Source organism: Rhincodon typus, chromosome 6 (assembly GCF_021869965.1).
Source record: "Rhincodon typus isolate 14 chromosome 6, sRhiTyp1.1, whole genome shotgun sequence".
Classification (NCBI taxonomy): Eukaryota; Metazoa; Chordata; class Chondrichthyes; order Orectolobiformes; family Rhincodontidae; genus Rhincodon; species Rhincodon typus.
Window position 1 is genome coordinate 25567863 of NC_063337.1, and position 25000 is coordinate 25592862.

At 39.4% G+C, this 25000-nt stretch overlaps 1 long non-coding RNA gene across 1 annotated transcript in view; it reads right to left on the reverse strand.

The window, feature by feature from the left end:
• LOC109932076 overlaps positions 1-21484 on the reverse strand; it is a 38694-nt gene extending 17210 nt beyond the window's left edge. The window contains exons 1-2 of the long non-coding RNA XR_002260864.2: positions 20520-21484; positions 19675-19707 (exon numbers count right to left, since the gene is read on the reverse strand). This is a non-coding gene — a long non-coding RNA (uncharacterized LOC109932076). The remainder of the gene's footprint in view (positions 1-19674; positions 19708-20519) is intronic.
• Between the last annotated feature and the right edge of the window lie 3516 nt (positions 21485-25000).

Genomic DNA, 25000 nt, shown 5'->3' on the forward strand with positions numbered 1-25000 from the left:
TGAGATTGTGTGCACATGTACATCATCGCATAAATGTGCCTTTGCTCCAAATCTTTAAGACCCCTTTATCTAATAAAACAGTGTCTTGAAAATGTCAAATGACCCACCATTCACAATGTTGTGGGAAGCAACTTTCAGATTTGCACAACTCTGAGTAGGAAAAAAATGCTACCTGATTCTGCTTTTGAATGGCCTAATTCCTGCTATCTGCCATTCTGGATTCCTCAGCTAAACTTTGACCACACTGCGTTCTCTGTATTAATGTCATCAAATCCTTTCAGCATTTTCAGCATCTTGATTACAGAATACCCTTAGCTTGAGTGAATAAGCCAACTTGTCCTTGTAAGTTACACTTTAATGCCTGATAATTATTTTTCTATTCATTCATGGAGCAATGATATCACTGGCTGGCCAGTATTTATTGCCTGTCCCTAGTTGCCCTTGAGGAGGTGGTGGTGAGCTGCCTTCTTGAACTGCAAATCACATGCTGTAGGTTGATCCGCAATGCCCTTAGGGAGGGAATTCAGGATTTTGACTTAGCAATAAGTGAAGGAACGGCAATATATTTCCATGTCAGCATGGTGAGTTACTTGGAGGGGAACTTGCAGGTGATGGTATTCCCACGTATCTGCTGCCTTTATTCTTCTAGATGAAAGTAACCACGGATTTGCAAGGTGCCGTCTCAATATTATTGGCAAATTTCTGCAGTGCATCTTGTACATAGCACACACTGCTGCTGCTGAGAGCATCAGTGGTGAGGGGAGTGGATACGATACGGCAGAGTGGTTAGCACTGCTGCCTCACAGTACCAGGAGCCTAGGTTCGATTCCACCCTTGTGCGACTGTCTGTGTGGAGTTTGCACATTCTCCCATTGTCTTGTGGGTTTCCTCTGAGTGCTCCAGTTTCCTCCCACAGTCCAGAGATATACAGGTTAGCTGTGGGAAATGCAGGGTTACAGGGATAGGGATAGGGATGGATTTGGGTCGGATCCGCTTCAGAGGGTTGGCGTAGACTTGAAGGGCTAAACGGCCTGCTTCTACACTGTATGGATTCCATGAATTAGATGCCAATCAAATGGGCTGATTTGTCCTGGAAGCTTCTTGAGCGGTGTTGGAGCTGCAACCATCCAGGCAAATGGGGAGTATTCCATCACGCTCTTGACTTGTGCCTTGGAGATGGTGGACAGGCTTAGCGGTATCAGAAGTGTTACTTACCGCAATATTCCTAGCCACTGACCTGTTCTTGCAGCCACTGAGTTTACATGGTGAGTCGAGTTGAGTTTCTGGTCAATGGTAATCCCATGGATGTTACAGAGGAGAATTCAGTGATGGTAACGCTGTTGGATGTCAAAGTGCTGTGGTTAGATTATCTTTTATTGGAGATGGTGATTGCCGGGCATTTGTGTGGCATGGGTATTACTTGCCACTTGGCAGCCCAAGCCTGGATATTGTCCAGGCTTTGCTGCTTTTTAACATGGACCACATCATTATCTGAGGAGTCATGAATGGTGCTGAACATTGTTCAATCATTGGTAAGCATCCCCACTTCTGTCCTTATGATGGAGGGAAAGCCCTTGATGAAGTAATTGAAGATGGTTGGGCCTAGGACACTACCCTGAGGAACTTCTGCAGTGATGTCCTGGAGCTGAGATGACTGACCTCCCACAAACAAAACCATCTTGCATTGTGCCAGTTATGACACCAACCAGCAGAGTTTGCCCCCGATACACATTGATTCCAGTTTTGCTAGGACTCCTTGATGCCACACTCAGTCAAATGCAGCAGTGATGTCAAGGACTGTCACTCTCACCTGACTTCTGGAATTCAGCTCTTTGTCCATGTTTGAAACAAGGATATAATGAGGTCAGAAGCTGAGAGGCCCTGGCAGAACCCAAACGGGGTGTCACTGAGCAATTCTGGTGTTTCTGCATTGTAAGCAAAGGGTGACATATCCTTCTTGAGGTGCAGTGCCCAAAACCGAATTCTGTACTGTATTCCAGACAGGATATGACTGTCATTTGATTTGATTTGATTTGATTTGATTTATTGTTGTCACAGTGAAAAGTTTTATTTTGCGAGCAGTACAGACAGATCACAGCAAACAAGGACATACAGATCATAGGATGCTTAGACAGAGTGAGGCATACAAGGTTACAACTGCACAGGAAGTGCACAAAAGTAAGGTCAACATTAGACTTGAAATTAGAGAGGTCTATTCAGCAGTCATATAACAGCAGGGAAGCTGTTTCTGAATCTGTTCGTGCATGTGTTCAAGCTTCTGTGTCTTCTGCCTGATGGAAGAGGTTGGAAGAGAGTATTACTGGGGTGGGAGGAGTCTTTGATGAGGTTGGCAGCCTTTCTGTGGCACCAGGAAGCACAAATGGAGTCCACGGATGTGAGGTTGGATTCTGTGATAGGCTGGGCTGTGCACACAACTTTCTGTAGTTTCTTACAGTCCTGGGTACAGCAGTTTCCACACCAAGCCATTATGCACCCAGATAGAATGCTGTCTAGGGTACATCTGTAAAAGTTGGTGAGGGTCCTTATGGACATTCCAAATTTCCTAAGCCTCCTGAGGAAGAAGAAGCATTCACCTGCTTTTTTTGTCTCATATCCATTTTAAAAATTAGGCTTAAGCTCAACTAGCATTGGTGAATATTATTTGTACCTTTTTGCAATTTGTGCAAGAAACATCTGTTCCAGTGGTGTTCCTTTCATCACTGATGCACAGTGGCAGCAGTGTGTATCATCTACAAGATGCACTGCAATAAGTCACCAAGGCTCCTTCAAGAGCGCCTTCCAAATCTTTGATCTCCACCAACTAGAAGGACGAGAGCAGCAGATGAATGGGAGTGCCACCACCTCTAAGCTCCCCTCCAATTTGCACACTATCGTGACTTGGAACTATATCACCGCTCCTTCACTTCACTGGGTCAAAATCCTGGAATATCCGGCCTAATAGCATTGTAGGTTTGCCTACACCCCAAGCCCTGCAGCAGTTTAAGAAGGTAGCTGATCCACCACGTTTAAGGGCAACTAATGATGACAGATAAATATTGCACTAACCAGTGAAGCCAACATTTCCTCCAGGAAATGTGCAAAAAAAGCAGAGCGTGCTAATACCTGATAAGTACCTAAGTCCAAATGAGGTATGTCAAATGCGGATCTTGATCAGATGAGCCAATGGGCTGAGGAGTGGTAGATGGAGTTTAATTTAGATAAATGCGAGGTGCTGCATTTTTGGAAAGGCAAATACACTTAATGGTAAGGTCCTGGGGAGTGTTGCTGAACAAAGAGACCTCGGAGTGCAGGTTCATAGTTCTTTGAAGGTGGGGTCCCAGGTAAACAGGATAGCAAAGGCGGCATTTGGCATGCTTGCCTTTATTGGTCAGTGCATTGAGTGTAGGGGTTGGGAGGTCATGTAGTGGCTATACAGGATATTGGTTAGGCCATTTTTGGAATACTGCATGCAATTCTGGTCTCCCTCCTATAGGAAGAATGTTGTGAATCCTGAAAGGGTTCAGAAAAGATTTATAAGTATGTTGCCATGGTTGGAGGGTTTGAGCTAGAGGGAGAGGCTGAATAGGCTGGGGCTATTTTCCCTGGAGTGTCAGAGGCTGAGGGGTGATCTTTTAGACGTTTATAAAATCATAAGGGGCATGGATAGGATGAATAGACAGGTCTTTTTTCCCCAAGGTGGGGGGAGTCCAAAACTAGAGGGCACAGGTTTAAGGTGAGAGGGGAAAGACTCTAAAGGGACGCAAGGGGCAACACGTTCAGAGAGTGGTGCGTGTATGGAATGAGCTGCTGAAGGAAGTGGTGGAAGCTGGTACAATTACAACATTTAAAAGGTGTCTGGATGGTTATATGAATAGGAGTTTGGAGGGCTATGGGCCAAATGCTGGCAAATGGGACTAGATTTATTTAGGATATCTGGTCAGACTGAAGGGTCTGTTTCCATGTTCTATGACTCTATGATGGTGCAAAGTGAAGTGAAAATGGGAATCCTCCAATATTTCCTAGATGTGGTGATAGTGCCAGGAGAGTGGTGAATTGCAAATATTACAGCCTTGTACAATTACCTGGTTTTTAGAAGATCTTTTCATCATTTTAAAAGATAAATTCAACAAATACAGGTCTGTCAGTTCAGCCTCCAGTGTGTGAAACTTTTCCAAAATGATAATTCGGGAAAACAAAATTATTTGGCCAAGTTCAGATTAATTTAGAACACCAGAGTGGATTGTTAAAGGGAAATTTTAACTAACTAACTTGATTGAGTTTTTGGATGAGACAGAACTGACAGAGTAATGCAGTTGACGAGCATACATGAACTTCCAAAAGGCATTTGATAAAACGCCATATTTCAGACTTGTCAACAAAGCTCAACACACACTGAGGAAGGGTCACCGGACCCGAAACGTTAACTCTGTTTTCTCCTCCACAGATGCTGCCAGACCTGCTGAGCTTTTCTAGCAACTTTGTTTTTGTTCCCGATTTACAGCATCCGCAGTTCTTTTGGTTTTTATTTTGTCAACAAAGCTGCTGTCCACAGAATAAAACAAGGACGGTTACGTTATGATGAGCTGTCCAGTGACAGGAAACAAGAATATCAAGTTAAATGGATGTTTAGCAGACTGGTGAAAGGTATACAGGGAGAGTCACCAGGCATTGGCACCAGGGCTACTGCTTTTTTGGATGCAAATTAATCACAAGATATAGGAGCAGAATTAGACCATTCCGACCATGGCTGATATGTTTCTCACTCCCATCTCCTGCATTCTCCCCATAACCGTTGATCCCCTTACTAATCAAGAACTATATATCTCTGTCTTAAATACACCCATTGATTGGCCTCCACAGCGTTCTGTGGCAATGAGTTCCACAAATTCACCACTGTCTGGATGAACTAATTCCTCCTCATCTCCGTTCTAAAGGGTTATCCCTTCACTCTGAGGCTGTGTCCTCAGCTCTTAGTCTCTTCTACTAGTGGAAATATCTTCTGCATATCCACTCTATCCAGGCCTCTCAGTATTCTGTAAGTTTCAATCAGATCCCTCCTTTCCATCTAAATTTTATTGAGTACAATGAAGTACTCAACTGCTTCTCATATAACAAGCCCTTCAGTCCTGGTGTCATTCTTGTGAACCCCCTCTAAATCCATCACATCCTGTCAGTTATGGGGCCCAAGAATGCCCAGAACAGTCCAAATGCTATCTGACCAGATCCTTATACAACCTCAGCTGCACAATATAGAATCCCTACAGTGCACAAGGTGGTCATTTGGCCCTCCAAGTCTGCATGGACTCTCCAAACAGCATCTCGGCCAGACCCAACATCCACTCCCATCTCATCCCTGTAACCCCACATGTGATTTTTACCATGGCTAACCGATCTAACTTGCACATTCTGGGACAGTATGGGGCAATTTTATTTATGGGCCAATCCACCTAATGTGCACATCTTTGGACTGTGGGAGGAAACCCACATAGACATAGGGAGAACATACAACTCCATGCAGACAGTCGCCCAAGGTTGGAATCGAACCTGGGTCGCTGATGCTGTGAGGCAGCAGTGCTAACCATTCCATCCTTGTTCTTGTGTTCTAGTCCTCTCAAAATGAATGCTAGCATTGCCTTTGCCTACCCAAATGAACCTTCATGTTAACTCTAAGAGAATGCTGAGCTAGGGCTCCTAAGTCCCTTCGTGCTTTGGATTTCCGAAACATTTCCACATTTAGAATATAGTCCATACCTTTCTTCTTACGAAAGTGGATAACCTCACACTTTCCCACATTGTATTTCACCTGCCACTTCTATGCCCACTCTTCTACCCTGTCCAAGTCCTTCTGCAGCCTCCCCACCTCCTCCAATCTGGGCTTTGATCCAATAACCTTGTGTTTATACAGGCACAATTTCAAAATACGCATGAGACAGAAAGATTGGAGACACAGTGAAGATATTGATAAACTTAAAGAGGGCACAGACAGAATGCTGGAATAGATGAGTATGCACAAATGAAATTCAATACTGAGAAATTTGAAGTGATACTTGTTCATAGGAAAACAGAGGAAAGGCAAAACAAAATACATAGTTTTAAATGGAATGCAAAAGCAGAGACCAAAGGACTTGTGTGCATGAAGTGCTGAACATGATAGAAAGTGATTAAAAAGACAGGATTGCGAGCTTCACTTTTAGACTATTAAAAACTACGTTAAACTTCTGACTTCAATTACTCCTTCTTGGAGCATTCCGAAGATTCACAGTGGAGTCCAAATGTTAGCTTTGTTTCTCTCTCCACAGATAATGTGACCCCTACTGAATTTCACCATTACTTCCTGCTTTTATTTCAGAGAAGCTGGGGTTGTTTTCCCTAGAGATAATCAAGTTCAGAGGAAACTTGATAGAGGTTAAGAATCATGAGGTCCCTGATCAGCGTAAAAAATATAGTCCATCATGTAAATGGTCCAGAACCAAACGGCTCACATTTAAGATGACAAAATCATCTGGTGACAGACAAAATGGCAACATGAGAATGAGCATTTTTACAACAGCAAGTGGTTAGGTTTTCAAATGCACTGCCTGGGTGTGTGATGGATGAAGACTGGATGGATGAAGACTGAATTGTTGCTTTATTAATTGAATTTGCATAATCGCCTGGAAAGAAATAATTTGCAGAGATTTGGACAAAGGATGGGGAATGGCATTCTCACAGTTGCTGACATGGACGTGATGGATGAAATAGCCTCCTTCGCTGCAGAAACATTTGCAAACAATGTTTACTATTTTTCCCGGTAGTATCATTTTTTAAAAAATTTACATTGCAGGCTAATTTGTTTGCACTTGCATTCAAATAATGATAAGACAATTGTTAACTATATGGATCATAATCTACATACTAAAGATTTTGAACATGCATATTTTTCACATAACATTGTGATATTTCATGCTTTTATCATGGAAATCAACGTCCACAGGTCACATTAAGCCTCCATCAATATTCACTGTCAAAGTGTTAGGTGCTCACAGTGCTCTTTCAAGGAATAATCCGTTATTTTCTCAGCGACTGAAATGTATAATTCATGGTTTAGAGTGAAATTTAATATGCAGGGAATTATTTTACCATAATATGATTATACTGATTTATTGTCATTTTTTAATTTCCATTGTTAAATCCTACCAAAATTATTCACTGCATCTAAATCCTAACAATCCCACCAAGTAATTATAACTATAAGACGTCTAACTCTAAATGGTCTTGTTTACCATGCATGGATCAGTAAAGAATAAAACTGAAACATGTAGTAAATGAACAGATCACACAAATAGAATGCCATTACAATGTTAACAAAGCATTGGACAGTACTGTTGATTCCAATCACTGAAGTGTTAATAACACTCCCAGAATACAATTAAGTAAAAACAATCTCTGATTCATTCAGGAACTGTGCAGCAGTAGTTCTAATGCTATCCTGTTAATGACATAAATATTCCTGTTATTGTAAAATATTCTCCGACTCACTACAAACATTTAAACGTATCAACATAAGGTATAAATAATGTATTTTTGTTTTGCATCTGATACAGAAAGCACAGGAGAAAAAAATAATAGGAATTAGTAAATTGAAGAATTAGAAGATGCTACTGCAGTACTTCAGTATTAACTTAGGGTTAAAAAAAAAACTTTTAGTTAAGCATCCTCTGGAGCGAGAATGTCTCTTCTGGAGAGATAAACAATGATTTACTGCTTTTACTTTGCTGCAAATCATGAAACACTTTAATCTTTAGCTATAACCAAGGTGTTTAATATTTATTATGCAAAGATAATTTTAGTTGCTGAATTGAATTTGGGCAATATTCTGATTTGTTCCGCATTGCTAATTTCAATAACCTACAGGTGAAAACTGCAAAGATACATCTTGATTGAGATTTCAATGCTAAAACATTACAGAGAAGTATGTAATTTTAAGAGATATGACATGTTTTACTTAAACATAAACCAAGTGAATTGTATAAAATGAAAGAAAATTTAAGAGAATACAACAATACCATATATCTAAAATAACTAACACCGGGGCAGGGGCGAAACTACGATAAAACACAATAATAGTTTTTAAGATGCTCTGCCCATTCCTATAAATACAAAGTGTAAAACCAAGCATTTCAAATTCACTGCTAACTTTTCAAGTATTATGGTACAATTTTTAATTGGATTCTCAATTGTCTGGTTTGGTTGTTCATGAACCATCAAATTAGTACACACCTAGAATTATTGTTATATTGTTATATATCAATAACCTCTAGGAAATCCACAAATTAATTGTTTATTTAAATCATGTGTTGCTTTATTTGACATTTCTACAGACATTTCAAAAATGTGTCATGAGTATGGGCTCTCAACTATTTTCCAAACCAGAAATTGGACAGTTATGCTCATCACTGCTTACAGTAAATTGTGGAAATTTGAATCAATTTGACATTTATTCCCATTTGCTCATCCTGCACCTACACTGTCATCTACCTAAATTACACTAATGCAAAATCAAAGCAAGGTTAAAATTTTATGAAAAAAGGATTACACTTATGACATTTTAGTCCTCACTTATTGACCAGTTGGGCTTATATCTGTGCGTCAAGTGCTACATGACCCATTTTCTTGTCCAAAACATTGAGCTTGCACATTTATTTTTCTTTACAGCTAACCTACATATTCAATTCAGATCTCTGTGCATGCAACTACAGATAAACCTATCTCCCACACACTGAATACATACCCATTATAAATGCAGAAGAATGTGTGCCCATTAAGCAACACAGACCTTTCCAAAATGCAGATGCTTCAACTTCTAGTTCTACAGAGCAAACGAAAACAAATACCAAATCCAAGCGTAGTAAATGGGAGTTCTAGATTAAATTACTTCAGATTATTTGCAGCTACAAGTTGCATTTCTACCCTGTCAACTCAAAACAGCACGAATATATTTGAATTCTGTAAGTAGGAGGTGGCAAAACAGGCAACTATAGGCTGGCTAGCCTGACATCATTAGCAGAGAAAATTATAGAATCTGTCATTAGGAAATTGTACCAGGGCATTAGCAATATTAGGTAGTGTTACAGATTAATAATAGGGAAAGCACGTTTGACAAAGAATCAAGAGTTTTCAATAATGTACCAATTTATGAACAACTAGGGTAAATAGAGGGGAAAACTAGTATATACAGTGTGTGTAAATATTCAAAACAATTCAATAAGGTACTACATAAGAGATTAATACACAAAATTAGTGTTCACTGGAATAGGGGTAATATGTTAATATGAATTGCGGATGGTAAACTAAAAGCAGGAATCAAAGCTCATTTTTGGGTTGCAGTTTATAACTGATGTGCTACTGCATGGATCAGAGCCTAGACCTCAGCTATTAACAATCTGCATCCATAACTGAGATAAGGGGATTAAGTGTCAAATATTCAAATCTTCTAATGATACAAAGTTACGTAAAAGTAAACTGTGAAGAGGAAGCAAACAGGCTACGGTGGTGTAGAAGTTAATGGTAATTGTCTTTTCCCTAGGATGGGGAATTTCAAGACCAGGGGCCACATTTTTAAGAGAAGAGAGATTTAAAAAAAAGACATGAAGGGCAATTTTTTTTTTAAAAAAGAGAGTGTGGTTCGTGCGTGGAATAAACTTCTTATGAAAGCGATGGATGTGGGTACAATTACAACGTTTAAAAGACATTTGAATAGGTACATGAAAATGAAAGGTTTGCAGGGGCATGGGCCAGGAGCAGGGAGGTGAGACTAGTTTACTTTTACTTTGGGATTATGTTTGGCATGGACTGGTTGGACTGAAGGGTCTGTTTCTGTGCTGTATGACTTTATGACTCTAAGAATAACTGAGTAAAAACATGGCAGTTGGAATGTAATATGGAGAGATGTGAAGTCATCCACATTGTCACAGAATTGGAGAAGCAAAAAATTTATTAAATGGTGAGAGAATGGGAATAGTATTCAGATAAATCTAGGTCTCAATGTATACATTCAGAGAAGTTATCATGCAGATACAAAAAGCAATTAGGAAATTAAATAGAATGCTAGCCTTTTAAGAAAAGGGACCAGAGTACAAGATTAAAATAGTCTTACAACAATTGCACAGAACTTTGGTGAGATCACACCTGTTTACAGTTTACAGTTTGATGGGCCTACCCAAGAAAAGATATATCCTTGGAAGTTTACTAGACTGCTTTCTAGGATGAGCAAATTACCCTATGAGGTGAGATCATGTTGGCTATGTCAATGATCGATAGAATTTAAAAGAATGAGTAGTGGTCTTATTAAAAGTTATACGATGTTTAAGGGTGAAGGATATTTTCTTCGACTAGGGAGTTTAGAGCTAAGGGTCCCAATCTCAGAATAAGGGGTTAGAACCTGGCACAGCTGGAGAAGGAGGGGCAGACAGTGCCTTTAGAGTGGGGGTCTGGGTTCATCGGCAAGTAGCCCGTCAACCTGGATGCCCAACACTGCCAATCTGGCATGTAGACCATCCAGATTTATAGGCACCTCAGTCAATTATATGTATTGCTCTGAACAACAGGCAATCATGGGCCAAGCAGCAGGAAAGGGCAGATTCCCCCTCCTTTCTTGCCCATCTTTTGGACTTCTTTTTGGGTCTTGTCCTCGCTGGGTGCTGCTGCATTAATCTGCACCTTTTTTTTCCCTTCAGCTTGTGTGCAAGGTTAAGGTTGGAGGCAGTTTCTTTCAAAGCAGGTTCCACTTACCCCCACCCCCTCCATAAATGTGGGCATGCAGATTCCTCCTCAGACCCATTTTCTCGATTGTAGGCACTCAATTTACCAGAACTAACTCCTGAGTTGTTGTGATTTAGATCTGGCTCCCTCTATTCACTTCTCCCAAATCTGCGCATCTGGTCAGTTTTGTCCACTCTGGGTTAAACAGTGGTTTTGAAGTTAGGCAGTTGGCCCTGGCAACTAGAGACGGCAGTTTTGATCATAATTTGAATTAGAACATGCCAACATAGTCCTTCTAGTTAGAGCAAAAACAAAATAAACTGAGATCTGGATGCCTGAGCACCATTACAAGCTTAGAATGGAAAATTCTACTGCAAGATCTTCTCCTAGATGCATCATCCCTATAAGCAGGTTCAGCAATTCCTTCTAATAAATATGTAAGGACAATTTAATTTGACACAGAGTATACTGTAGGTACAGATGATGAAGATTTTATCGTAGGGTCCTGAGTAAATTCTTCCTCCTCCATAACAGCCTTCAGCATTACTTCCTGCACCAGTGCCTCATGAATGAATTCTTCTAAGGGTTCTACGTTCCCTCCTGACCTCAGTTCTCCCTGGATAGTCAGTGACAGTCCAGAGACTTGGAGTGACCACAAACATGTGGGTTGGTGTGGAGGACACAAATACACTTCCGCAAAACCCTGTCCATACTCTAAATGACAAAGAGGAGGGAAACTGGCTGAAAGCCAACCAGCTTCAACCCCTCAAATAAAAGTAAAATACTACAAATGCTGGAAATTGGAAAGAAATAGGTTTCTCCAGCAGTATCTGCAGTTATTTCTGATTATGATCACAATTTACGTATGAATTACTTTGAGGTCAGCATGGAGTCAATGCCACCAGAGGTAAACACAAGGTTAGTGTTAGTAAACTGCAAATCCTTGGCTGAACCCATTCCCTTTTTTCTGGTGACCAAGCTTTGGGATCTAATCTATCCCTCTCTAGCTCTGCTTCTTAAGTGAAAAGGCAAAGAAAATGTTGCTTTATAGTTAATGATGTTCTGCAATTTTAATTTTCATTCTCCCTGTGTCTGCATGGATATTCTCCAGGTGCTCGGGTTTCATTCCACACTCCAAAGACGGATGGTTGGTACAGACTCAGTGGGCTGAATGGCTGCTTCCATACTGTAGCGATTCTATATTCGATGGCATTTGTAAATAGGGGCATACAGTACAACAATCAAGAGGTTTTATTAAATCCATATAATGCATTTCAACCAATTATGACTGTGGTTCACTTTGGAGATCCCTATCTCAGAACTGTGGGTGCTCAGTTGTGCATTTTCAAGATTGTATCCAGAACTTTATTGATCTCCATATAAATTTAGGTTAGAAGGCTACTACAGAAAGGCACAGTTTTGGTGAAAGAGCTTCCAATGATTGCACTGCATAGCAGGCTTTAAGGGGTAAATGGCCGCCCTGCTACTTCTTGTGCTTTTTACTTTGTTCTTAAATGATTACAAACACAAATTTAAACTAACATGATATCAAAGATATAACTGACTACTGCCTAAGACCAACTTAAGTGCATGTATATTTGAAACCAAATAAAAATCTATTGGTACGATGTTTTTTCCACCTTTTTACATTACTGGAGATGAAATGTTCCTTTTTAATAAATGCTCTCAGAATTTCAAACGCTTCAGAACACAAAATGTAAAATCTCTCATTTACTTCATCTGACTGAAGATATTTGGTGACCTGAAAGCGTACAGGAAACATGGTCGCCTTGGGGAAAATTTTCATGCTCAACACTGTTGTGCTAAATATTGACAGGGGAGTCTTTAAAAAATTATATAAAAGCTGGAAAAGAATAGCAAAACGACCATGCAGCTCTCTTTAAAGCCACTTCCACATAGAGCACTGTTGTTTACAATTCAGATTTTCATATTTAACCTAGCAGACCATTTTATTTGGAGTGGATTCATAAATGTGTTATTGTTGCATAAACTCTAGAAAATTCAGTGCAAATCCAAATGATATAATCTGGAATTCATTTAAATAGTCCAAGGGGAAAGAATAGATCAGCAAGAGACAATAGTATCAATTTAGAAACTTCAGCTGGCAAAATGCTGCATTGCCAAAATGGTATTAGAAATTTCTTCCTATATTTCAAATTAGATACAGACGCTTATCAATTGGAAAAGTGATCCTTATCAGACAATTGTTACATTGTAGGTGGTCATACGGCCTATCATGCCTGCACTGGCTCTTCAAATGAGCATCGTTACCTAGTGACAATCTCCTGCTTTCTCCCCTACTCTTGCACACAATTTCAACCAAATAATCATTCAATGCCCTCTTGAATGCCTCAATTGAATCTACCTCCACCACAGTTTCCAAGCAGTGCATTCCATAACTTTACTCACAGAATGAAAAGGTTTTTCCGAACATCACCTTTGCTTCTTTTGCACTTCACCTTAACTTTATGCCCTCTCATTCTTGTTTCTTTTACAACAGGGAACAACCTTCCCTCATCTACTCTTTCTAGACAGCTCATGATTTTGAAAACTTCTCTCATTCTCATTACTGGAACCATTCTCGTACATTGTATCTTTCCTATAATCTGGCACTCAACTGAACACAATATTGCAGCCGAGATCTAAAAGGTGCCTGAAACAAGTTTAGCATAAGAATATTAAGAACTAGGAGCAGGAGTAGACAATTCAGCCCAGAGCCTGTTCCACCATTTGATACAGTCGTGGCTGATCTCATCACGTACTCCCCTTTCCTGGTCACTCTCCACAACCCCTCAATCTATAACTAATTAAAAATCTGTCTATCTCCTCAAATGTATTCAATGTCCAGCTTCCACCACACTCTGGGGTAGTGAATTCCACAGAAACATAACCCTTTGAAACAAGTAATTTCTCCGCATCTGTTTTAAATCTGTGACTCCTTATTCTAAAACTGTGATCTTGAGTTTCAGATTGCCCCACGGGGAAACAACCTTTATATGTCTACTCTGTCAATCACCTTTAGCATCTCACATACCTCAACTAGATCTCCTCTCGTTCTTCTAAACTCCTAACAGCACGGGCCTAACCTGCTTAATCTCTTGTCAGAAGACAAACCCCTCATCTCTGGAATAAATCTTGTGAACCTTCTGTGAACTGCCTCCAATGCAACTATATCCTGCCTCAAGCAAAGGGACCTTCTATGCTCTTCTACTCTATGCCCCTATTAATGAAGCTGAGGACATTGTATGCTTTATAAATGGTTCTGTCCACCTTTCCTGGCACCTTCAACGATAAGACCATAAAAAATAGGAACAGGAGTAGGCCGATCAGCCTCTCGAGCGTGCTCCACTATTGAATAGGATCATGGCTGATCCGACATTCCTCACATCTACTTTCCTGCCTTTTCCCTGCAACTCTCGATCCCCGACTGATCAAGAATGTATTTATCCAAGCTTTAAATATACATGAAGTCTTTGCCCCACAGCCCTGTGGCAAGGAGTTCCAAAGACTCACAACCATCTGAAGAAATTTCTGCTCTTCTCAGTCTTCAACTTGCAACCCTTTATTCTGAAATTATGCCCTCAGGTTTTAGACTCTATCATGAAAGGAAATACTGTCTCAGCATTTACCCCGTCAAGCTCGTTAAGAATCCTATATGTTTCATTTAGATCACCTTTCATTCTTTTAAATACTCATTAGTGGAGACCCAACGTGTTCAGTCTTTGCTCATAAGGTAATCCCTCCCTACCAGGATAATCCTAGAAAACTCTGAACTGCCTCTAATAAACCATATCTTCCCTCAAACAAGGCGACCAAAACTGCTCACAGTACTCCAGATGTGGTCTCACCTGAACCTTAAACTGTTGCAGGAAGACTTCCCTACTTTTATACTCCAATCCCCTTGAAATAAGAGACAGCATTCCATTAGCCTTCCTATTTATCTACTGCACCTGTGTGCGAGCTTTTTGTGTTGTGTGCATAAGTACTCTCAACTCCCTTTGTGTTCCAGCTTTCTGCAGTTTTTCCTCCATTTAACAATATTCTATTCTTTTGTCGTGCCTTCCAAAATCCTCCCTTCACATTTTCCCCACATTATACATGGCAACATACTGCTTTCACCACCATGGATTCTTATCTTGAGATCTAACTTTTGAGAGGTTCCTTATCAAACACTTTCTCTAAGTCCAAATACAACACATCTGCTGGTTCCCCATAATCTCTGGTTGCAGCTTCCTCAAAAAGCTCTAACAAATTTGTCAGACATGAATTCCCCTTCATGAAGCCATTCTGACTCTGCTTGATTAGATTATTATTTTACCAATGTGCCGCTATTGCTTCCTTAATGTCTGCTGTGCACGTATACACCTCGGTCCATCTGCTCCTGCACTCCCTTTAGAATTGTACCCAATATTTTATATTGTCCTTCAATGTTCTTCCTACCATCACCTCAAACTTCTCAGCACTGAACCTCCCTGCCAGTTAACCATCCACTTCACAAGCTTGCCAATGTCCTTTGAGTTTCACACTGTCCTCCTCACAGTTTACAATTCTTCCAAGTTTTGGGTCATCTGCAAACTTGAAAATTGTCTGCTGCACACCAACATCCAAATGATTAATATATATCAGAAAAGCAAGGGTTACAATTCTGACCCCCTGGAGAACTCCACTATAACCTATCCTCCAGGCTGAAAATTATACTTTGACCATTAATCTGCTTGCTATCACTTGTACCCATGTTGCTACTGCCGCTGTTAGATCATGACCTATAACTTTCCTCAAGTCTGTTGTGTGGTACTCCATCAAATACCTTCTGGAAAATCCATATATACCACATCAATAGCATTAGCCTCATCGAGCCCGTTACCTTTTCAAAACACTCCAGCAAGTTAGTTAATTTCCCTTTTAGATGCTGACTGTCCCCAAGTAACACACCTTTTTCCATGTGACTACTTATTCTATCCCAAATAATTGCTTCTAGACATTTGACCACCACTCAAGTTAAACTGACTGATCTATAATCGCTGTAATTATCCTTACAAATGTTCTTGAACAATGCCATAATGTTTGCAATCCTCCAGCCTTTTGTCACCTCCCCTTGAGTCTACAGAAGACTGAAAGAATATGGCCAGTGCCCTGCAACTTCTACCCTTACTTCCTTCAGAATTCTTGGATCTATCCGTCCTGATGTCTTATCAACTTTACATATGAACACTGTACCAAGGATGACTTCTTTGTTAATTTGATCATTTCTAATGACAGAGATTCCTCTTCTGTCACCACAGTCTGGACAGCATCCTCCTCTTTTATAAAGACAGAAAAAAGGTATTCATTGAACATCTCTGCAATGCCCCTGCATCCATGCGTAAGTCCTCCTTTTGGTCTTCAAATCAGCCCTACCCCTCCTTTAACTACTCCTTTGCCATTTAGATGCCAATAGAAGACTTTTCTCATAATTCCTCTTTGCTTCTGTTAATTGATTTCTCACCTCCTGAATGCGTCTTCACTTCAACTTTCCTAATATCTATTTGTATATATCTAACAAAACATAATAAATAGAACACAAACAAAGTATTGAAGAGCATTGAGGCACTGTATTACACAGTGTCAACTTCGCTGCTTCCCAATGACGAGGTGTCCTGTTTCAGAGTAGTCAGCCAATGGGAAGGCGGGAGCTCTCCAGTATGAGAACAGAGGTATGTGGTCTTGGATCAGGATATGGCTCAACATTTGGGAGTCTCACTGGGTGTCAAGCTGGCAGGTCTGGTAGGAGTATGTGTAGAGACTTTTGTTTTGGGTGGAGGGTGGAAGGTGCAGTATTGGGCAGGTGACCTACGCACCTATCAGTACTTTAAAGAGTGTAAGACACACTTCCTGGCACAAGAGGCACTTTTTCTAACACTTCTTTCAATATTTCGAAAACAAAATGTAATAGGTCAAACAACAAAGACTTCATTATCCCAGTTGTTGATAAGTCAACTAATTAATTTAACATGATTTTTTCTCTTGAGAGTCTCAGACATATTAGAGCAGAAAAAGATCAGCCAAGAGGTGGTAGGGCAATCAATTGCTGTGGTCTGTGAGGGAGCTGCTAACATAGGTGAAGAAAGGGTTAACAACTGGCAAAATTAGTTTGGAAGATGACAGTGAAAAAGGTTAGAATGTTATAGCTGTCTCAGAACATGCACTGGTCATATTTTAAACAACCTCTTTTAATTTAAAGTACGTTGGAGCAGTGGAGGGGAACATGTAATCTTATACAAAGTCTGCCCAGAGTCAAGACCAATGTGAGCATACATAAACTGGTACGTCCTACAACTGGGGCACAGGTGAAAACTCATTGTAAGTAAATGATAAGCTTAAACATCTGAACAAAAAGGAGAAAGCAACTGCACTTGCTTCTTGTGGACACAGACCCTGGTAAGTTAGAGACGCTTCTATCCAAAGCATATGACCTTTTTTTTTGCACTGGAAGGTTTGGTGAGAACAGAATCAATATTCAAGGAAACAAGAATTAAGAGTCGTTAAAGACTAGAGAATCACTCAAGGATGTTAGAACAAGAAGGTCATTTGATTCTGTTGAAAGAGTTGGCTGAAGAGGACTTTGTTTAATACGATAAAATCACCCTGGTGAAGTAGGGAGAAGTGATCTTGCTGGAGCCAGAAAGAGCTTTGGATTTGACTCCTAAGACAACAGCTCTGCAGAAGGTAAGGTATAATGTGGTGTGGGGTTTTCAGTTGTGTTAATAAGTTACTGGGAAATACCTTTTTTATAGTTTAGCATATTAGCTGCCCACTTAGTAATGCTTAGTTGATGTTGACTTTAGTGTGTTTACTATAGCAGATGTCCTAAAACATGAAATCTTGTTGTGGAATCTTCTGAGTTGGTTGCTGGAAAATTGGTGTCTCTTTTTATAAGATATAGGGTCTCCAATGCATCATAGTCAATTAGAAATCACTGACAGTAATCTCAGGATTACTTCCTCACCTAAGTGAAGGAAGACCAGAAAGGTTATGGAAATTAATGGACAGTTAAAGACGTGGGGTTGGAAGACCAATAAGTTTTTCCAAGCCACCTGTACCAGTATTGGGTTACCTGGAAGGAGAAACAGGACTGAAGAACAGTGAGACATTTTGTTTTAAGAGTTGCAAAGGTACTGAATGGGAACGTTTCATCAAAGACAAGAAACTACTATTAGTTTTAGAATATCATGAAAAATTAAGGAGTTGGAACTGAAGAACAGGGATTAGGAAGACTATCATAATAATGGCAAAAACACAAAATATGATACAAGGAAATAAGTAACAAGCAGATTTTGATTTAGGTTGAAAATTGGTAGGAAGGTAGGAGATGGAATAGAGATAAAGAGTACATACTCAAGATTGAAAAGATGTGGTCAGTGGTGTTCCCCAGGGATGTGTTCTGGGCCTTCAACTTTTCATCATGCTTATGAATGACTTGGAAGAAGAAATAGAAGATTGCACATTCAAATTTGCAGCTGGCACTAAGTTTAGACAGATAGTAATTAGTGCAGACAGAAAGAGGGAGTTCCAAAGAAACAGACACATTGAGTGGACAAGACTGTGACAGATCAACCTCAATCTGGTGAAGTACATGGTGGACCCAAGAAAGGCAATTTTTTTCTATAGGAGCCTAGGGACAGGAATAGATTATAAAGCTCAAGGCCTTTCCCTTTTATAATGACTGATGTGCATCCTAACTACTCATCTGCCATAGCTCAAGATCCCTTAATACCCTTGGTTGTAAAATCTATTCATCTCCTGTGAAATTAACTGAGGTAGTATCTATGACATATTGTGGGAGAGAGTCTGAAGTTTTACTTCTCATGGTACAAATAAGGTTTCCTACCTTCTCTGCTAAATAACCTGGTTCTGATTTTAAATGTATCATGTCTGTACCAGTTCCTTAAAAAGCTACCTGGCTACTTCCATTCTCCAGCACCATCTCGGCCATCTTCTAAATGAATCACTTTCAAACATACATCCAGCTCTCTTTTTGAAACCTCCTATGGAATCACCTCCATTACTGAGGCAGCACATTCTAAATTCTAATAACGCCGAGTAAAGAAGTTTCTCCTCATCTCACTACTAGCTCCCTTACTGACAATTTCAAAATTGTAACCCTTAGTTACTGAAATACCAAATGGAATATCCTTCCTTACCCTGTCAAAATTGTTCATAATTTTAAACACCTCAATAAGGTCACCTCTTCAACCTTATCTGCTTCAAGGAGAATAAGCCCAATATCTTTAATCTTTCCTTGCATCTAAAATCCCTCATTCCTTATATCATTGCAATAAATCTCCTTTGCACTCTCTCCAGGGCTTTAACATCCTTCCTTAAATAAGGTGTCCAGAACACAATACTGTAAATGTGGTCTGACCAATGATTTGTTGAGGTGAAGCATCACTTCCTTTTTTACAAATACTCTGTTTATAAACCCAAGGATCCTGTAAGCCTTCTCAGCAGAAAGTTCAAAAGCTTCACTGGAAGGCGTAGAATGGTACATTTTGATTTCTTTCCCACAGATTAAAAAGCTCAGTTAAATTGACAATGCTTCAGTATCCTACAATACCTGACGACTGTACTATCTTGTGCTGAAACAAGTCCAGCTCATATTACACTTTAGATCTGTTGAGATGATTTGTATTTTATACATTAAGTTTATTTTGAATTTTAAGAGGCATGTTTCACGTGTTAAACCCTTCTTGATGTATAACCTCATGATTGCATTCTTATTAAATATTCCATTATTGGAATTATTGCCACAAAGACTTACTTATAAATGTAATGGGTGGAAACCGCTCAAAAATCATAGAATTCAATATATTATAAAACTAACAGGATTAATTACAATAGCCCCCAAAAACTGTCAATTTAAATAATTTTACTTACCTGCAGTTTGTGCAGGGTTGATGCCAATTCCATCTGCAATGAAACACATTCATCTTAAACTATCACAATTCCAGGAGGAAGACAACCAGTTTTCTGATAGAACAGTGGCTGGTAACACAATTGCTTAACAATTAATGTAGCTACAATTTGCTGCGTACATATTGAAAAGTTAGACCATTCACAAAATTAGCATTCCCTTCTTTGATATCACATGTATGGCTGTTCGGCATATTGGACTCAAGATGTTTATAAATTTGAGATAACACGGTGTAGAGCTGGATGAACACTATCTCTGTAACATGTTTATAATTTGCTTTTTTGCAAACCTCTATCTATTCTTGTTAGATGGCAAATACTGGAGCAAACAAGATGACAATTTTGAGCAATAACAGAAGGGTAAGTGTACTAGTTATATTTTTCATTTCAGATTATCCAGCAATTCAGGCATATTTTATGTAATCAAAACATTTTTTTAAAAATTGCATTAAAGTCTATTTCAACATATTTCCATTTGGTGCTTTTTTGAAGGAATGTCACATTGTGTCAATTTTCTAAAATTGTGTCTCTTCAAAAGCATCAAAGCCATTTTCCTTAACGCGCCCACACTACTGTAATATATACAGTACCTAATAAAATACTAGAGTAATAAAAGTATTGACAATGTTAACTTGCAATCTGAATTTTCAAATGCTGTACATATTTCAGCTGTCAAACATTTATTGTATTATAATTACTCTGGATTTAGAATTTGTCAATGTCTGCCAATAAAACACTGATCCAAACAGGAGCAAAACAAAACACTCAATGTTGATGGTATTGCAATAAAATACTTCATATTTCCTTACCATTTGTTATGATAGCACTGCTTGCTGCAGGTACTTTAAACTGAAAACAAAGAAAGATATTGAGAATAAACTTAAATATTCAAGTCTGAAAATTTTTTTAAACAACAAATTCTCCTAAAGTGATTTTTGGAGATTATGCAAAATTGCGTTCGACTAAGGTGTTACCATCAAAATAGTTTTTGGATCTTGGCTAGCACGGGAGCCAAAGAACTGCATCAATATCACGGTTATTAACACTAATGGTCTTTTGTATAATAAGCAGCTTTACATTATTCTCACCAATTTAACAAATTCACTTTAAAATGCTTAAATGACAAGATGATTTTGAAATCTTGAAAAATAATTGAAGACTAATATAAAGCAAGATATTTAGCCATAATTTAACACTTATGATAGTGATAATACATGGACTATCGATTTCTGAATTTCAACATCTAATTTTAATATCTGGGATATTCATGGAGTGAATTGGTTTTTAAGAGGGAAAAAAAATCACTGACTTAAAACGATCACAGCAATTTTGACCACATGCATTATCCAGGATTCATAAAACCAATGTGAAATGAACAAAAGCATTAGAATTGAAATTAGCATTTTCAATCAAAAGTCATTGAAACTAGTTCACCCAGTTAATTGTGAAGGAGCCCTGAACTCCTATCTTGATTTATACCTGTATGACAAGTTTCATATGTTAGAGATGAAAGCCATCACCTGTAACTACCAAACTGGGAAACAACTTAGGCAGCTGTATTTCGTGGAACTGCTATTGGCAGAGCAGGGAAGATGAATTTGTGACAACAGAACTGGAGGAATCTCTCTACCTTTCGAAGGGTATGTACCCGGTGACAACAAATTGGAGGGAAATATCCAGACATCAAAAACATAAGAGACGTGCAATATTCTCATCTGCTGATAATACAAGACATCAATTAAACAACTGTGATCTCAAGTTAAATCCTTAAGGCCACCCTAATGATGTTAAACTGTATAACTCTTCCATCTTCCTTTTGTACTGGACACTATTTTATTATAATTTTGTACCCGTGTATATGTTTGACTTTGCATTTTTACTATTTTACTTGGGTTAACAGATAATAAAAGTGTTTCTTCTTTCACTCAAGAAAACATTAAAATTAGCTCTTTGGTGATACAGTAGACATTGGGTAATTTTGACCCATTTTAAATGGGTAGCACAGCAATCAAGTGGCTATTGCAGAGCAGCTCGACATGGAAAGCTCACTAGTTTACTCCTTTTGCCTGAGAGAGCACAATCAACTGAGTCAGTAAATGGATGGTTGGGCATTCCACTGAAACTCAGGCTGCAAGACAAATGTCTATAGTATTCAAAGTGTTCAGTGTTTGCTCTGGTATCTCTGCTGACCTGGGCAGCTGTCAGGAGTTTATGTCAAAAGGAGCAATGACACTGTTTTAAACTGCCAATGATGCAAATTATCATTCTAGGACACTAGGTGCTCATAAACCTTAAGAGTGTTGGAAAATGAAAGATTTCCCACCCGCAAGCAAGTGCCAGTTTGCTGATAAAGTGGCTTATGGAGAAGAGTATAGCAATGCTACTGGTTAAAGATTACTGAGAGTAAATGTGTTATGAGCCTAGTAGCTCTGGGTGGAGCCACAAGCTTGCCAACCCCAGGAGTGGATATTTTATTGAGCAACATTCTGGACAGTAGCAAAACATAACCCTGAAAATGAAATGTCAGCCCAGAGAGGCTGAAAGCAAGGTCATAAAATATAGATGTCAGCCATTCGGCCCATCAAATCTGCTCTGTCTTTCAATGAGATCACAGTTGATTTGGCAATCCTCAACTCCACTTTCTTGCCTTTTCCCAACATTTGATTCCCTTACTGATTAAATATCTTACTATTTCAGCCTTGAATATACTTAACAATCCAACTTCAACAGCCCTCTGCAGTAAAGAATTCCACAGATTCATTACCCTCAGAGCAGAAATTCCTTCTCATCGCTGTTTTAAATCACAAACCCCTATTCTGAGATTATGCTCACTGGTCCTGTATTCTCCCACAAGGGGAAAGAGCCTTCCTGCATTGTCCCTGTCAAGTCTTCGGAAAACCTTGTATATTTCAATAAAGCCACCTCTCATTCTTCTACATTTCAATGAGTACAGATCCAATCTACTCAATCTTACCGGTAACAGTCCCCCCATGGCTGGTATTGGTCTAGTGAGCCTTCTGTGGACTGCTTCCATATCCAGTATATCTTTCCTTCGATAGGAGCGCTAAACTGTTCACTGTATTCCAGCTGTTATCTAGCCATTGCGTTGTCAAGTTTTATCAAAAGCTCTCTGCTTTTAAACTCTATTCCCTTTGAAATAAAGACTAACATTCCATTTGCCTTCCTTAGTACCTGCTGAACATGTATGATAGCTTTCAGAGATTCACGAAGGATTCCTAAATCCCTCTGTTCCACAGCTTTCCACATTCTAAAACCATAAGACCATAAAAAAAAAGGGAACAGCAGTAGGCCATTCAGCCCCTCAAGCCTACGCCACCATTTAATAGCATCGTGGTGAACCGACATTCCTCATGTCCACTATCCTTCCCTGTTCTTCTACTGATTAAAAATCTTCCTCAGACTTAAATATACACAAGGACTCTGACCCACAGCTCTTTGCATCAAGGAATTCCAAAGACACTCAACCCTGAGAGAAGAAACTCTTCCCCATTGCAGTCTTAAGTTGCTGCCACTTTATTCCGAGACTATGCCCTCTGGTTCTAGACTCTCCCATGAGGGGAAACCTCCTTTCAGTATCTACCCTGTCAAGTCTCTTGAGAATTATATATGTTTCAAAGAGATCACCTCTCATTCTTCTAAACTCTAGTGAGGACAGTCGCAACCTGTATAATCTTCACTCATAACATAATCCTTCCATACTAGGGATCATCCCCATGAACCTTCTGTGAAATGCCTCCAATGAAATTACATCTTTCCTTATACAAGGTGACCAAAACTGCTCTCAATACTCCATATGTGGTCACACCAGCACCTTGTCCATAAGACTTCCCTACTCTAATATTATCCCATTGAAATAAGGCCCAACATTCCATTAGCCTTCCTGATTATCCTGCTGCAATCGTGTGCTAACTTCCTGTGTTTTGTGCACAAGTACCACCAAGTCCCTTTGTGGTACAGCTTTGTGCAGTTTCTCTCCATTTAAATATTCTGTTCTTTTGTTCTTCCTTCCAAAATGAACAACTTTGCATTTTCCACTATTTGTTAACTTTTTGCCCACTTACTGAACTTACCAATATCTCTCTATGAACTGTCGGTGTCCCTCTCACAGCCTGCCTTTCCACCTATTTTTGTGTCATCTGCAAATTTAGCTACACTACATTCACTTCCTTCCTCCAATGCTCTTCTGAGGGTTGGTGTGAACTCAACAGGCCTGCTTCCACACTGCAGGGATTCTATGATTCAAATGTACAACCTTCAACACTGTGGGCTCTTACCTTATGACTTATTCTTCTGTGAGGTACGCTGTTGACTTAAATAATATTCAGCTCCTCCATATTTCCTACCAAGAGTGTCTGAACTCATTTCACCACATTATATTCCATCTGTCAAGATTTTATCACTTGCTTAATCTGTCTGTATCCCTCTGATATACTTAAACTAGTTCTACTGTAGGAAACTGCTTCTGGCAGAGCTGTCGAAACTCTCAATTTCATGCCTTCATTACTTCTAAGCACAATCACTCCAAACACTGCTGGATAGTCGTCTACACTCTACCAATGGAAGGGTATCCAAATTTTTGTTGTATGTCTCTAAATTTTTATTTTACTACCCCTGTTTTTTGTATTTAAGTTGGCTTCCGCACAAGCAATATTTGAATATTATTATCTTCCTCTTTGATTTCAAATTCATCCTCTGGGTCTGCAATCTCCAGCAGCCTTACTACGCCTTAAAATATCAGTGAACCTCACATTTTGGCTCTTGTGCACCCCCAATTTCTCTTGCTTCACCACGGGTGGCCATGCATTCACCTGCTTTGGCCCCAAGGTCTGGATTACCCTCACAAGCAACACAAGTAGGTGGAGCCAAGTGGTCCATTTCTCTGCCATCTATTGTATTAAACCCCTCCAGCTCATGGTCCTGCTTTAAAATACTCCTTAAACCGTATCTTTTGCCTAAGCTTTAGATCATTTGACCCAATATTACATTATGTGGCCCAGTGTCATATTTTGCTTTATAATGCTGTTGAGAAGGGTTTTGGGGTGTTTCATTATATTTAAAGCTATATAAATTGTTGGTGATGCTGTTGTCTCAGCTAGATAACCATGAAATCTGCTTAATGTACCAGGATACATTAGGATTGATTCCCCGAAGTAAGCTTTTTTTAAGCATAGAAAGCCTGCACGATGATGCCAGTACTAGAATCCATGCTTTCCCCAATGAGTGCGCATGCTTGGTTAACTGCAGTTATCAGTGTCAGCAATCACTGCTT